At 40.1% G+C, this 16,275-nt stretch overlaps 1 protein-coding gene across 5 annotated transcripts in view; it reads left to right on the top strand.

The window, feature by feature from the left end:
- The window catches only part of LOC139465804 (microtubule-actin cross-linking factor 1, isoforms 6/7-like), a 142,667-nt gene that overhangs the window by 9,641 nt on the left and 116,751 nt on the right, over nt 1-16,275 (top strand). For 4 of the 5 annotated variants that reach the window (XM_071247729.1, XM_071247731.1, XM_071247730.1 and 1 more), the window contains exon 1: nt 15,169-15,345. The exons of the other annotated variant lie outside the window; for it this stretch is intronic. The gene's annotated coding sequence lies outside the window, so the exon portion shown is untranslated. Of the gene's footprint in view, nt 1-15,168; nt 15,346-16,275 lie in introns of those variants that run through there. 5 annotated transcript variants of the gene reach the window in all.

Here is a 16,275-nt window from a genome sequence, read left to right as displayed (position 1 = left end):
TTAATACCTCAGTGTTCGGGTCAGTCACGTACACCTAAAACACGGTTATAAGATGTTTATAATGAACTTAAAATGTGGTTAACATCATAAAAATACAATCTGAACATCGAGGTAACAAACGCACGAATTGTAACCACAACTATACAAGCACGTCTCTCTATCGTGGGAACAAGGGCGACGAGTCGTGAGACAAAAATACAAATAAACAATAAACATGACCTATTTTTCCTGATTCGCGTCTATGTATTACGTCTATACGATTTTTTGGTGAACAGTCGATACACTTCCCATCTGTTATACTGTCACGTGACGATAGTTAACAAATTATCTCTTGCAAATTAGAATAAAGTTCTACGCAAAAAAACATGTACCTACTCAAGCTTCTTTTTCTTGCTTCCCCGCGTCCCATTTGTATTGCTGAGAAACACGATTCGAACAAGATCTTGGTGCTTCTACATATTGTCAGCATGGTTGAAAAGAAAAAGTAAAAAATATACCATGGCAAATCAAGTTCTTTTCCCAGTGGTAGGTATATATCGATGACAGGAACAACACTCGTGACCTCGCTGAACGACGTCGTGGTTGATTCTAAAGTGCTACCAAGGTTACCATCAACTATAACATCAATGGCTTTTGGGTATTCATATTCCGATCGTATTTTGGTCCCAAGAATTTGTAATCGAGTGAATGGTGACAGTAAATACAGTTGAGTCATCCTTGCCTTCTTTCAAAAGAGTACTGTTTTGTAATGTTTCACATCGGACAGATTGTTTTTGTCTCGATTGCATCCTACATCTTAAAAATAAAAAAATGTAAGAAAAATCTTTCTGAAATTAAGGCGTCTGTTACCCATCTGGCTGCTATATTGGAAGACAACTTGCAAATCACCTGTTAAAGAATTGGCCATGCATTGTTTTACTTTCGTAAACTACTTGAAACAAATTTTAAAAAACCCAATCAAATAGTTCTTAGAGTGAGTGAGTGCCCCTATTGTTCTTAGAAAGTAATGCAATTTTCATTGTGAAATATTTGCTATTTCTTGTTAAGTGACCGCCTCCTTGGTGTAGTGGATAAAGCTACTGACCAGAGAGCGGAAAGTCGGCGGTTCTATCCCCGATCGCGTCATATCAAAAGATGGTACTTGTTGTTACCCTGATGATGCTCGGCATAAAGGAATAAAACAAGGTTTGGTACCGGTATGCTCGGGCTCACTATACTGTGTCTGAGTGGGGTATGTATATCAAACTGCGGCATGGTATCTCTTGCCCCTGGCTATGTAAGTGCAATAATCTTGAACGCGACCTGAAACCCCATTTCACATCACATCACTTGGATAAGTAAAGAAATTGACAATTAAGCCACGACTGCATTCACCTGGCTATCTACCTGTGTCAGTGATGCCGTACAGGTGAGTCACATCAGCACGTGGATGGTTGCAGCACAGACGATCCCACCCTCCCCGGGCTCGCGGCGACGACGGTGTTGTGTAACGTCAACATCTGACCCGTCTACTCCAGCAGTTGCTCTTTATCACCGCGGGGTTCCCGTATGACTCACCTGTTTCTTACCTGCCTCCACCTACCTGTCTGGGCCCAAGCATGCATCTGTACATGACATACCTCTATCACTGCCATCCTTGAGACGGCCTCCGTGGTCTAGTGGTAGAGCGACCGCCCGGAGAGCGGAAGGTCCGGGTTCGATCCCCGGCCGCTACTTGTTGTTACCATGACGCTCGGCATTAAGGGCTAAAACAAGGACTGGTCGGCTTGGAGTCAGTATACTGTGTCTGAGTGGGGTAATCATGTTAAACTGGGGCATGGTATCTCAGTGAGCTAGCACTATAAATCGGCATCAGTCCGGACTAGTACAAGCAGCCACAAAAACATGTTCATGCACGACGCTATATAAATAAAATAATATTTGACGCGACGTTTAAACCAATATCACCTGAGCCGACTGCCATCCTTGAGGACACCATATATAGAAGGATTAAATGATATCGACGCTGATTTGCACACCATATAGACGCAAGTGTGCATTGTATGTTATATGCAATAACGTTGGTCAATGACCCCGGTATAAACTGAGGGGCGAAAGAAAGTATACACTTAAAAATTGGATGTGACCATAACGTTACAAACGTCATCAAAACGTTACGAGGCTGAAAACAGTCGCCGAAACACTGCAAACTTAAGGTCCAAAATACAACCATGATACCCGGTTCAAATACACCACCATAGAACAACCATTACTTGAATATTTCATTTTAGTGTGAGTGAGTTGGGTTTAACGTCGCTTTTAACATTATTCCAGTTATAGTACGGCGTGTCAGCTTAATGTGGGAGGAAAGCCCGAAGTGATGCAGGTCTCAGACGTTTACCACTTCGGTGAAACCCACGAGCACGGGTATGGTGCTTACAAACCTAGAAACATAATCGGGGCGAACCCACAATCATAGGTTTCTGGCGTGCCCAAGGGACGCAACTCTGCATAGCGAATCGCAGACGATTAGGCCACCCGTGCCCCCTTCAAACATGGGCGTGTACTTTCTTTTGCCCGACCGTTTATATGAATAGTATAAAACGGCCAAAATGTATACCTCGGCTAATGTACAGTTACCTGACATTCAAACCGAATACGTCTCCTACTTGAATTTGTAATGAATTTGAACCGAGCACGATTTACAAACTGATTTACATAAACACAATGTGTTCACTTTGTGTTCAAATGACTCAACAACAACGGATGCATGGTGTATTTGCATAATGGGTGTCCATATACAGTGTTACTCACCTTTACAGACATTTTCATATTGTGCAACGTAACGATACATATTTACTTACTTAACTGTTTCTTTAACAAATATGCATAATTTGAATCTCTAAAGGTCTTATATTCTCAAATATCAAGGTTAGCTAATATTGATACAAAGTGTTTACACTGTAACCCTGCCCTTAATTATGATCGTGATTTACAATTCTCAGTCGAAAGTATTACCCTATACGTTTTTCTCTAAACTGGATGATATTTACAACTTAACAACACTGTCGGGAAGATCAACAGTGATCATCGCTATCGTTGTTTCGCACCGAAGTTCCACTTTTCGTAATTACCCTAAATATTTATCTGTCTCATCACGTCAGCGCTCAAGTGACCTGTGTTAATGTCAACCCTTCCAGCAAAGGTGCTTGCTGTAAAACCAGGGCCAATCTGGGGTCTACTTTTACTTAATAACAAAAAAGGGTAAACAGAAAGTGGGTGGCGACGTAGCTGTGAGTCATCGTCTCCCGGACTGCTTTTCTTACACCACGCAACGTGTGATGGGGATGCTGATGTATGGGGGCCTGTCTGGGCCACCACAAACTGGCTTATTATTAGTTTGTTTGTTGTTTGGCGCCGCACCCAGCAATATTCCAGCTATATGACGGCGGTCTGTAAATAATCGAGTCTCGACCAGACAATCCAGTGATTGATATCATGCGCATCGATCCACGCAATTGGGATCGATGACATGCATCAAGCAAGCCAGTGAGTCTGACTACCCGATCCCGTTAGTCGCCTCTTACAACAAGCATAGTCGCTTTTTTACGGCAAGTATGGTTTGCTGAAGACCTATTCTACCCCAGATCTTCACGGGTCGGCAAATGTTTAGTAATAATTAAGCTAAACGTTTCATTTCGTTCATAGACTAGAAGGTTGCCTATCTGGGCCACCACAAACGGGTATATTATTAGTAAGAAATAAGCTAAATGTTTCATTTCTTCTATAAACTATTTTTTTCCTATCTGGACCACCTAAAACTGGCATATTATCAGTAATAGTTTTGCCAAATGTTCCATTTTTAAACATTTACAGACTTCTGAAACTGTTATTAAATAACCGTTCCATAATCCATTGTATGATTCCGAATTCTTCATAAACATGTGTCAAACACTGATGATACCAGGTGTTATAACATAATGACAATGTCAGGCGTTATAACATAATGACAATGTCAGGCGTTATAACATATTGCTATAAATAATTATAAAGGTAGTATAATGGCGGTCTTAGGAAACACTTGAAATCTGTGAACGTTTATACAGATATCAAATCACTGTCAAATAGAGATTATACCGGTGTTATAACATATTTGAAACCTTTAATGATTTGCAGCCAATAATGAACTACTTCAAATCTATGAACGTTTAATTAGCAATACGACAGGTGATAAAACGTGCAGTTTAAGTCAGCAAACAGTTATATCGGTTGCGGCACTTAGTGACAATTCTATTGCTACACAATATGGGCGTTATTCCTTTGCCGCCGTTAGGTAGATGAAACTTTGATGTCGCCCTAATTATGTTTCTTGTCATGACAGTACTTGTGCAAGATGGTTTTACTACAGGTGGAAAACGTCCAAGGCCTGCATCACTTCGGGTTTTCCTTCAAGATCAATCTGACACATCGCTATATAACTGATATACTGTGCCTCACTCACTCACTCACTCACTCACTCACTCACTCACTCACTCACTCGATCCTTCCTATTCAGTGAGAACGATTGAACGCTAGTTTCCATTCCCTCACTCATACATTTTACCGTCAGTTTGATAAATGCCCCTTCCATTGTTATCATCATATAGACTATCTGGCTGTGTTTTGAATAATTATGGATTATGATGTATAAAGAAAATAAATGTTTTTCGGGAAAATTTTCCTCAAAGTTTTTTATTAAAAACCAAAGTGAAACCGGAGGAACTCTTCATATTTTTGTCACAATAACTCAACTCAACAAGGCACACATTAAACTCGGCCCATAAATACAATGACGGTTGTCAAAGATTTCATGGTATGAGTGAGTGAGTGAGTATGGTTTTACGCTGCTTTTAGCAATATTCCAGCAATATCACGGCGGGGGACACCAGAAATGGGCTTCACACATTGTGCCCATGTCGGGAATCGAACCCGGGTCTTCGGCGTGACGAGCGAGTACTTCAACCACTAAGCTACCCCACCGCCCCTTTATGGGGTAAAGCTTCACATGTATACATGACGCGGGGAACTTGAAATATATATTTCATTGGCTTTTAAAATGACTGACGTACTGGATTGTTTTAATCATTTTCCTTTTTCAAACCTAATATACCTTTCCGGGAACACCCGGTATCATCACTGTTGATAGTGCTTCATAAACACATACTTATGATATACAAGACATCGTACACTCGTACAACTCACCTTTCAGTAGAGATGTCTTATGATTATGGAAGGTTTTGTCGCGTTTTTTTTATATAGGAGAGATAGTTTGTGCCCCCTAGTGCCAATCCTTCCCGGCTGCTGATGCTGAGTGTCTGCATCCATTACAGAATGCTAACAATGCACATCCTTTTCACATCACGTTCGTCAAACATAGGATCGTGCAACATGGAATTTGAAATACTTCATTTTTTTCTTTTGCTTAAATTCAGACGTTGCCAAACAGAGAAAAGAACCTGCTGGAAGATTGGGTACAAATTGAGTGAGACGTGTATGCTCTTCGGGTCATGCATGGACATCACACATAGGTGTCACTGTGACATGTGTCCTTCTTGATAAAGTATACACTTTATAAAACTCAAAGTATATATTATCAGGGATCAAATCTGTCGATAGATCAGTGCTCTTCATAGTATTACATCAAACTGCATTTGTAAATAGATAGATAAAGAATGGCTAATCTTAAAGGAGCGTGAATTGTTGTCCCTAAAGCTTGGAACGATGGTTAGGGCTCAATTATAACCGTCGTGATTATTACTACTTCCACTAGTAGTAGTAGTAGTAGTAGTAGTAGTAGTAGTAGTAGTAGTAGTAGTAGTAGTAGTAGTTGTTGTTGTAGTAGTAATAGTTTTAGTAGTGGTATGAGTTTTAGAAGTAGTAGTAGTAGTAGTAGTAGTACTACTAGTAGTAGTTGTTGTTGTAGTAGTTGTAGTATGAGTTTCAGAAGTAGTAGTAGTAGTAGTAGTAGTAGTAGTAGTAGTAGTAGTATGCAAAACGAGGCGCTAAACATCATCACTCTTGAAAGTTTTTGAAAGCTTAACAGTTCAACCCATGCTAATCTAAAACTAAAACGTCAACGCAAGAGAAATATCAGTCTCGTTTAAGTGCTGAAACAGATTCCATTGGATGTAAAAGGCAAATTAGTTTTTAAAATTTTATGAATGTATCACTGAAAATCAGTTATGACACCAAGTTTCGCGAAAACGACGTTCTATGTACCCTATCGTCATCTTTCGATAAATACCATCTAGCAATAAAGCACTCAAGTTGGATGTTTCATATATATTTCCCTATCATTCAGAACGTAAAGTGATAAACATCACAACGTGAGGAGAGTATACATTTTAGGCGAGGTCCGCGTTTGTATACATCAATCATGTGGATGACCTCCCTTGTCGGCACACGTCATCTTTGACGTCGCTAACCGTGATGACATATGTCAAACAAGTAGTTCAAGATGGCGACCCTGGTCGGACATACGAGAGCCATGTCCAACATGTCGGACCATGGAGATCTCTGTAACAGATTGCCAGTCATGCTGAGATCTTGGTAACAGATCGTCGGTGACCTCAACCATCCGTCATACCTAACTGATCCTGTCAGTGTCATATGAGACCCTGTATTCAGATAATGTGGTATAATATCAATTATGTTGCCTCTTTGTCGATGCAATAGCATTGGGTGTAAGATTGTTGTATCTCTTGATTTGCAAGATAGCAAAGATTTCATGTAACTCGAAAGGAAACAAAGAATCGTCCAAACTGAAGAACACTATTATATATTATCATATATTGAACATAGTGTCTAAATAAAATGGTTTCAGAGAAAATATGACTTTTTAGCCAACCGGAAATTAAAAAATATAACGGTTACGAAAAATGTGTTTTTAATATATAGTTTGGTTCGACAGTATTCCAGATTTATTCAGGAAAGCCCGAAGTTATGCAGGTCTAAGATGTTTACCACATTGCTGACAAAACTAGAAACACTATTAGGGCTTCGAACCCACGACCTTAGGTTTCCAAGGGACGCAACTCTTCAGAGCACATCGCGGCGCCTTAGACAACTGGGCCACCCTCACCCCTAATTGTTATGAAAGTCAAAGCACATATCGCAGACATCTAGTCCTTTTTTGCCACTTGAAAAACTTACATTGAGTGAAAAGTGACATGCAGAAAATAACCAAACTGTGAGGTAGTTTGCGACTTAAGACGACTGTTTCACCACGGTGTGCACTGTATTCGTTATAGCATGCCTATGGGCGGCCATTCGGTCAAAAAATACAAAGTTGACAAAAGTTCGCAATTAAGGTAAAATATTACGAATAAAGAACTAAATGTTACTACTAAAGGTCAAAATACAATATTATTAGTCAAATGTTACGAAAAGACGTCATAAGAAAAGAAAGAACAATGTGTACGAAAGAACGTCAGTGAGCACGAAAGGATGTTTTCAATAAAGAACGTCAGTGAGCACGAAAGGACGTTTTCAATAAAGAACGTCAGTGAGCACGAAAGGACGTTTTCAATAAAGAACGTCAGTGAGCACGAAAGGACGTTTTCAATAAAGAACGTCAGTGAGCACGAAAGGATTTTTCAATAAAGAACGTCAGTGAGCACGAAAGGACGTTTTCAATCAAGAACGTCAGTGAGCACGAAAGGATTTTTCAATAAAGAACGTCAGTGAGCAGGAAAGGACGTTGACAATAAAGAACGCCAGGTGGCGCTGCAATTTGTAAAACATTCCGAGTTTAATCGGCTTGTTCCGCCGTGTATATGATAACTGCATGCCGAGATGCACACTGTATTACGTCATTCCTCGTGCACTCACCGTCTGACGTCACACATATAAATGTGGGTGTAAACAAGCGAAATAAATATGGTTTGAAAACGAAAGCTGGCGTCATAGATGAAAGTTGATTTTCTTTATTTATGGCGAGCTATTTTTCCTAACGAATGTGTAAGTTATACATAGATCTATGCATACAAATCCATTTGGTATATATATATGTATTTTTCATATATTAGGCAGCATTTTGTTCGCACACAGTTTCCGAAAAACTGTTAAACAAAACAAACTCTCGCACAACGTTCACTTTTCAGATGAAAATGTGCGTCTGAAACAAAACTCGGCATCATAGCACCCTCGTGTTGCACCAAGCATGAACAGTTATTGGATCACTGTAGATGAATCCTAGTTTAGTGTTGAGTGAGTGTTTTTTTAAGGTTGTATACAAAATACATGTACCAATGTTAGGCAGATGTTGGATTACACAGTATACTGTATTTATGAAAAGGCCCTAAGCGGTGACAAAGCTTAACGCAACATGTTTATACACAATGTGTACTATACATTATAAGTACATGTATATATGTGTGACGTCAGACGGTGAGTGCACGAGGAATGACGTAATACATTGTGCACCTCGGCATGCAGTTATCATATACACGGCGGAACAAGCCGATTAAACTCGGAATGTTTTACAAATTGCAGCGTCCACCTGGTGTTCTTTATTGTCAACGTCCTTTCGTGCTCACTGACGTTCTTTATTGAAAACGTCCTTTCGTGCTCACTGACGTTCTTTCGTACACATTGTTCTTTCTTTTCTTATGACATCTTTTCGTAACATTTGACTATTAATATTGTATTTTGACCTTTAGTAGTAACATTTAGTTCTTTATTCGTAAAATGTGACCTTAATAGCGTATTTTTGTCCTTTTTTCAACTTTGTATTTTTTGACCGAATGGCCGCCCATACATGCCAGCTTTTGCCAGATCTACTCATGTTCATATATCACAACAAAAACATTCGTCCCTACATATGCATCATTGTGTTAGCATACGTTCAACACTGCTAATGCTGAAACGAAGAAAATGTTTGCGTTGAGACATATGAACACTTCTGTGCACTAAAATAAACATTTTATTCATTTCTTACATATGACAGTTTCAGTGGGCCAAGACGGTCTCTATCATATTATTCATTATTGACATTAGTTGAATTTGAACAGAATGTTGCTATTGTTGGTTAAGAGCATGGATTGTGATCAACTTTATCTTTGTGATGAGAAAATAAACTGCAGGGCAAAAGAAAGTATTCATCCATGTTTGATGGTGGCTGACAATGGAACAAACATAAAATGGTTACCAAAGTTATGTTTTGGACCTTAAGTTTGCCGTGTTTCGGCGACCTTTTTCTATCTAGTAACGTTTTGATAACGTTTGTAATCGTTTTCATCAAATCCTATTGTTAAGTGTATGCTTTCTCTTGCTTTCTCATGATAACTACTCTTCATTATGTTCTTTGACAAACACCATTCATGACCCGTGAAGGTCCGGGTTAGAATATTGGCCTTCGGCAACCCATGCTTGTCGTAAGAGGCGACTATGCTTGTCGTAAGAGGCAACTAACGGGATCGGGTGGTCAGGCTCGCTGAAGTGGTTGATGCATGTCATCGTATCCCAATTGGGTTGATCGATGCTCATGATATCAATCACTGGATTGACTGTCCAAACACGATTATTTACAGACCAGTGTCATATAGCTGGAATGTGTCTGCGTGCAGCGTTAAACAACAAACACAACAAATAAAGTTTAATATGTTTGGTAACATTTCATTACGGCATGGAACTATCCCAAGCTTTCAAAATATCATCTGTTCAGCAACATCCCTCTCTTCTTGGTATTATTGAAACAGTACATCGTGTTTGATTTTCGTTATTCCACGATCAGTTTCCCTGTGTGTTGTGGTGTGCATGATTGTTGCTGTTGTCTGACAGTAACAGCGGTGATTGAACGGCCAGCGTGTTAGTCGCTGATATTAGGTTGTCATCAGTGATATGAATCCATCATATTAAAACATACATCATCCTTAGACAGGTTTGTCTTACCTCAGGACCACAGGCTTATACAGATTTGTTAAGTGATTTACCTTGATCATGACCACAGGCGTAAAACCGCAGGAAGGTGGGCATGGCGCATGTGCAGGATTAACGAGAATTGATATTTTCTGTGTTGAGTGAGCGATTTGGGTTTTTAACGTCGCTTTTAACAGTATTCCAGTTATATCACGGCGTGTCAGCTTAATGTGGGAGGAAAGCCCGAAGTGATGCAGGTCTCAGACGTTTACCACTTATGTGAAACCCATGAGCACGGGTATGGTGCTGACAAACCTAGAAACATAATCGGGGCGAATCGGGATTCGAACCCACAATCATAGGTTTCTAGCGTGCCAAAGGCAAGCAACTCTGCACAGCGAATCTGAGTTGAGGTAGATATTCTGGAAATATGATTACCTCCGAATATTTTTATGATATTTAAGAATGATCGCATGATGCCTGCTTTGAAGTGTCTGACTTGTTTAGTCGCCCTTAGAAACCTCGCGTTCACAAACAGATATGTAGATATACACGCCAATATGGAAAGCCCTGCGCCAGGATAGACTCGTTCCGGGTAATGCAATACGTCATCGAATTATGACATCATTCCATGGATAATGAACTTCACTAGCTCATTAAAACTGCCAAATCTTAAGTACAGGATACATGTTTGTTCTTTCATAACTTTCAATTTTTTATCTTGCGAAAACATTAAGTTAAGGTGTATGATTAAAATGAATTAAAAAATTCTTATCAGAGGATTTTTTCAACTTTCCCTGTATGTCGAGCAATATTGCAGCAACTCCAGTCTCTTGTGTCTAAAGTTCGCAGTTTTTGAGGTAGAATCGAGGTTGCTCTGTCTACGAAGATTTCAAAGAGCTTCATACGACTGTTGTTCAGAAATTGTTTGATCAAGGTGACAACATTCAAGGCCTCAGTGAAGCTTTCTAAAGATTTTATGGAACACATGTGGAGGACATTTCAAAATTTAATGCATCGGTGACAAAAGTGATGTCCGATGCAATTACCTATTTTAATTGACTTGCCTTTGCACGTGTTTGTGACTGGTGTCACTGGTGGGGCAGGATACGCTCACCTTTTCGCGAACACCTGGTGTCATTACTATTTGATAGTGATTCATAAACACATGCTCATGATGTCATCAAGAATCGTACAGTCGACTCAGCTTTTAGCAGACATTTCTTCTGAATATGGAAAGGGTTTTGTCGCTTTTATTCTACTCACATAGTTTGGCATGTGGTTCTTAAGAGATGTGTCGCTTATACGTAGCTTTTGCCAAAGCGGTTACTATTCACAAATAGTTATTGAGTATTCATGTCCACTTCATTCAGTGGCTTTTATGCTGGCAAGTTCTTAATCACAGAATAGTTGTTTATTTTAATCGCTAAATAGAAAGAAATCGCCAGCAGGTGAAAGACATGGCACCAATCCTGCTGGGTACCAAGCAGGAAGCAGCAGTAACATAAGTCCCCTCGGTCTTTAGTATGGTGGCCAAACTTTGGTAAATGGCAATCTATACCCCAGTATTATTTTTTGTCGTTCATTAACCGGTTTTCAGTGATGTTTTACGAGGGACTGTACTGTTCTTTTTTTGTAATATGTACCACTTGACACAGCTACAATATGATTTGATAAAAAGACGGCTTATTTAGAAAAAAATATATTCCTTCACTTACATATATTTATTGACTAAAACGTGACTGGTGTTGGCGGTCGTGAGTGTTCTCTTTCCTTTTTGCATAGGTGAATCCAGAGGTGGGGGTCCTGGGGTTCCCCCCTTGAAAACCAAATGTATTATGAGTCAGTAAAATTTACTGAAAGAGGATTTTACTATTTTGGCCCCATCCCTGATGGCCCCACCCTTGCTTACTGAAACTGCAAACGTATCAGGATGGTTCTGGTCTGTGCTGACAAAGCCTCGTGATGTTGTCTGACACACTGTTGTTACACCGCCGGCTTATTCAATGATTGGACAAATCCTAGCCTGGAGCAGGGGTTACGTCAGGAAGTGAATGATTGCGAGGGGGATGTTTATGACGCAACACCGGGAACTAATCTGGCGGGGTCCGACTGTATTATCACCGCCTAATGATGACATTGAAGGAAGACAAAGGACAGCTATCCATGACATTTCTTTTCATTTTCGAATGCAATACCACAGCTTCTATCATGAGAGTATAGATCCCCGTCAGTAGCATGTGTTTCACCGGCCTCCCACACCTGTAACTAAAAATCATGTCCATTTTAAGAAATGTCTGCTAAATGTAAGATTCTGACCATATCATTAGCATGTGTTTATGCAGAGACCATATACCGGTATATGGTCTCTGGTTTATGGATGTCTATCGCTTAGGGATGATGCCAGGTGTTCGCGAACAGGTGAGCTTATCCTTTCCCAACGTGGAACAAACACATGGAAAGGCAAGTCAATTCCAATTCATGCTTATCAGAGCAGGCATGGGGATCTTATACAACTTGTGGAATTATTAGATGCAGCGACAGACAATTCCAAGACTGACTGAAACAGTGTCGTATAAAGTACTACTATGTGGCCCTAACTTCATGTCATACATGTATGTATGTTAGCGGTGGGTGAGTTGGGTTTAACGCAGCTTTTAACAGTATTCCAGTTACATCACGGCCCAATGTGGGCGGTAAGCCCGAAGTGATGCAGGTCTCAGTCGTTTACCACTCTGGTGAAACCCAGAGTGGTAATTGATGCTGACAAACTTTCGAAACATAATCGGGGCGAACCGGGATTCGAACCCACAATCATAGGTTTCTGGCGTGCTTAAAGGACGCAACTCTGCACAGGAATTGCGGCGCCTTAGACGACTGGGCCACCAGTGACTTTTCATATGTTTGCAGTTATATCAATCCTTCTGTGTCGACAGCAATACAACTACCGCTCACATTCATAGGATCAGACAAAACTCTTATCATATGATCCCATCAACCCTTCATTTTATACTCATACCATCACACCAAACAATGTGTGTTGATGTTCGTCTTATCTTCAAGTCTCCTTCAGTCGAACTTCGAGATAACCGATGACCAGAGTTGAAACGTGTTGAGCAGGGCCTCAGTGTCTATATAACCCAACAACTGCGTATCATTTGCAGTAACAAAGAACTGTTAGTTTGGCTGTTTCTGAAATATATCAACGATGGAAACTTTGACCGTTGTGGCTGCACCATGACTGTCAACGTCAAACACGTTCCACATATGATGTTGCCGAGTCTTGACATGCAGAAACAACTTTAACCGTTAACTGCATGCTATGCACATGGTGAATGAAAGATGCATGTTTCTTGAGTCGAAGAAACGGTTAGAAGGTTTAAGCCCAAAAGCATTTATAATATGTGGTTGTTGGGCGGTGAGATTAAGGGGGTGGGGGAGGGGGTGTCATAAACAAAGTGATACATAAAATGGTGGAAGGTGTCCCCAAATATGATGACCAATCCCACGCCCCCACCTCCCCCCTGCAACCAATAAATTATCAATATAAATTACCGGTCGCTCACCTGCTCATGATGGTTTAACGATTGCAATCAGATATTTTATGGGTAAATATAATTTTAGTTCCTTACCTGATGTTTCGGGACATGTTTACTAATATTCTCAGTATCCCACTGAAAACACCTGGAAGGCCGCGTGTGTGGTGCCCTTAAACTCAATCACGTGTCCCTCCAAGCCTGTTACCTACCTCAATTGGCCTCTATTACAATAACATACATAAATCTCTGTATTAGATTCGATCCGTCCCCAAAGGACCCACGCTTGACCAAGTCCACTGACCACACCTCCCCAACCATGTCTGTCTCACTGTATGTGTGTAATCTCCCTTGTAAAGTCGAGCGTAACTCTCCCAGCAGGCACTGCACGTATCATAGGGTCATTAAAAGGGTTAGGGGTTACAATAAGGTCAATGGTCACAGGACATGTTAATTTTGATTTGAATACCTGTAAAACAAGGTGTGCCTAGTTAATGGCCAAATACGGAGACTCCAGCCATTGTTCTTATAGCTGGTCTATTTTGGCAGGCTCACTGGGGTAATATGCAGTAAATGTTAAAGCGATGCTTCATTTATTTTCAGTGTTGATCGGAATACGTATTTTGCTGTTTAATTTGAGAAACAATGTCAATGTCAAATAAATTATGTATATGACTATCGTGCATAAAATATTAATAACTGTCAGAATAACATTAATATTTTTATGTGAGCAGGAAATGTCAAATAAACACATATATGTCAACCACCACAATACTAGACTAGTGAGTCAGTGAATATGGTTTTACGCCGCTTTTAGCAATATTCCAGTAATATCACGACATTGTACCCATGTCGGGAATCGAACCCGGGTCTTCGGCGTGACGAGCGAACGCTTTAACCACTAGGCTACCCGACCGCCCACTAGACTAGTGGTGAGGTTATAGTTATTATTATATTGGGTGTAGACTAGTGGTTAAAGCTTCGCTCGACCCGCCGCAGAATCAGTTTCGATTCCCTGCAAGGGTACAATGTATGACGCCCATTTCTGGTGTCACCAGTAGTGTTATTGATGGAATATTGATAAAATACTTACTCATTGTTATCATAATAAATAGATGCAACAACAACCATTAAAATTTGTCATAAACATAAGAAATGTCTACCAAAGAGTTAATGGTACGATTCTGACTGTCAAAGGGACCACTAATTTTAGTTCGTTATAACCATAGTTCGTTATAAGCATTTATACAGCATAACTACAGCGATTTGTCGGGACAAAAAAGTAAGTTCGCTGTATCCGTCAGTTCGTTATAAGCGTGTTCGTTATAAACGTAGTTTACTGTATCTGTCTTTTATCTGCTTTAGATATTGATAACCATCAGAATACTCACAACTTGAAACATACCACTACTGTTTCCTAATACGTTAACATTTTAAGCTGATTATCTACTCTTGTGAAATAATGTGATTCCGGGGGCTGTTAATTAAGATTAATAACGTGTTAAAATCATATGAAGCCTATTTTTAGTTTTGAGCTGGAACAATAATTTGTCATATCTGTCAAGAAACTTCAGAAAGAGCTGTCCACAATGTTGCGCGTAATACTGTACACTAGTCGAGGCTGTCCAACAGGTGTAGCTTGTCAAACAAGACCTGTCTTATATGGCCGTCACACATCACGTGACTACACATCTACCTGTCTCTATATGGTAGCATGTTTTCGTCTCTCACTCTAATACCTCAGGTTTATGCTGAACGCGGACGCATCGTTGATTGGATTTTACCTGGCGCACCTGAGATTTAGTTACACTTCTACCTGGATTTAGTCTCGGGAAAGGACAGGTATTCTGGCTCTTCAGTGGATAGTTAGCAGAATGAACTGAGACTTACCTGTGGTGTTACCTGTGCGTAAATTGGATATTGGACGCTCAAGGTAAGAATGCAATGTGTTTATCAATCGGTGATTGAAAGAGAAGGGGTCAGGCTGTGAGGTCACACGTGTTGTGATTTAGGTCATGCTTATGTTTACATTACCTTTTCATATATTTGCATTATCTAAATCAAAGACCCACCTTAGGTCTTTGGGTCAATACATGATATTGTTGTGAACGGCATCTTTATCATGTGAAGTACTGATTAAAATTATGCGGATGAATTCCTCGTTATGACAATTGCAATAATTCGCCGAGGTTACTGAACTATCAGAACATAACAATCGTACAATAGAGATCAGGTTTGTTTAAACGAGCGCTTCATTGTGAGCGTTGCTTATAAACATATGATTAAACTGGCTCTGTATTAAACTAACCATGGGAATTGAAGCTCGTGTATTCAGCATTTAAATGTCAAGGAATGCCGTGACAAATACACATATATAATAAGAGGAATTTGTTGTCATCAAACCACACTGAAAATGGGTAATTTGATCGCCAGCTACAACAGGCTTACAAGCTTGACTGCGGGGCAGTGACGCGAGGTACGTACACCTTCATAGCTTCTCGCTTCTCGCTTCTCGCCGTGGCCACAGGGAACAGTCGATGTGGAATACAGGCGGTTAACGCTTTACTTGTGTACATACTCGTCAACTATTATGATAAAGTTAATCAAACATATTCCGGGTCTTTGTATGATAATAAGTAAGGGATATGTAGCTGGACGTAGGGACAACGATTGGTGTTTCTGCAGCTCTGTATAATAGTCCCTGGGTCACCATGCGCGTATCATCAGTCCAGTTGACTTATTCCATGGTGTGGTTAATATTCCAATATTTAGACTCAATTAAGTTTTTTGAGAATTAAGGGATTTGCTTTGATTCAATTTCACCTTATCTATCCACCATGGAATCAAAGAAACAGCCGAGAGG

The sequence above is a fragment of the Haliotis cracherodii genome, unplaced genomic scaffold (genome assembly GCF_022045235.1).
Source record: "Haliotis cracherodii isolate W230 unplaced genomic scaffold, xgHalCrac1.p SCAF_18, whole genome shotgun sequence".
NCBI lineage: Eukaryota > Metazoa > Mollusca > Gastropoda > Lepetellida > Haliotidae > Haliotis > Haliotis cracherodii.
The sequence above is the reverse complement of the archived record's forward strand: the minus strand, read 5'-3'. Positions and strand labels throughout refer to the sequence as shown.